At 36.6% G+C, this 910-nt stretch overlaps 1 non-coding gene across 1 annotated transcript; it reads right to left on the bottom strand.

The window, feature by feature from the left end:
• Positions 1-570: 570 nt before the first annotated feature.
• Positions 571-641, bottom strand: Trnag-ccc. The gene has a single exon. It is a non-coding gene; the product is annotated as a tRNA-Gly (tRNA).
• Positions 642-910: the final 269 nt, after the last annotated feature.

The raw sequence follows: 910 nt of genomic DNA, 5'->3' as shown, positions 1-910 counted from the left end.
GTCAATCTACCTACTTTCTGCATTTATCCTTTTCCACTTCATCGTTAAAGCCTCTGTACTTCTGGATATCATCGACTCTTCGTACTTTTATAAAAGTCCTGATCCTGGTCAGTCGCCCCAAAGTAATATACACCGTGATTGCTTCTTTCGGTTCTTTTTCGTCTGTTTTTTTCCCTGTCTTTATTAGCATTTGTCCTTCTCTGTCCCGTTTTTTGTTTCTACTCTTAATCTCCATTTCTTCTTTCTACCCTTCTATTTCCTCTTTGTCCTCTTGCTCTTCTTTTTCTCTCTGCCTTTCAAAAGCATTCTGGTTTACTTAATTTTGTGTCGTGATAATGCGTGTTACCAAGGAGTCTGGGATTTTGGAGATAATTAGCTTTTTTTTTTCTTTAATCAGCATAATTTATTTTATGATGTTTGAGCGAAAACACATGTGTTCTTATCTCAATTACAGTATTTTTTCATCATAAAGTTCATCCTGTATTCATATGCATCTTTCTTACTCAACTATATCTACGCATTTGCATGACCCAAATTTACAATGAAATTACTAAACTATGAAAAAAAGCATGCGCCGCCCGGGAATCGAACCCGGGTCGCAAGAATGGGAATCTTGCATGATACCACTACACCAGCGGCGCCATGCGTAGAAGAGGTGATTTAGATGTATTCAATGTTATAGCGAAGGTTACAGTAAACAGCTGAACGTTACCGCTTACCTTTTTTCTTAGGTATGCTTGTGCATTGATGGTTTATTGAGAGAAAAATACATATTTACTATGAGGTTTGTCCTAATAAATATCTGCTCAATTTTAGACTTGTTTGAATGAGTTATTTGTTTACAAGATTTGCGGTAGAGCCTCGGAGTCAATGGTGTTTGTGAATTTGCTGGGAAATTCATGTAAAAACT

This window comes from Penaeus monodon, chromosome 21 (genome assembly GCF_015228065.2).
Source record: "Penaeus monodon isolate SGIC_2016 chromosome 21, NSTDA_Pmon_1, whole genome shotgun sequence".
NCBI lineage: Eukaryota > Metazoa > Arthropoda > Malacostraca > Decapoda > Penaeidae > Penaeus > Penaeus monodon.
Note: the sequence above shows the minus strand (reverse complement) of the source record. Positions and strands in the feature narration are given on the sequence as shown.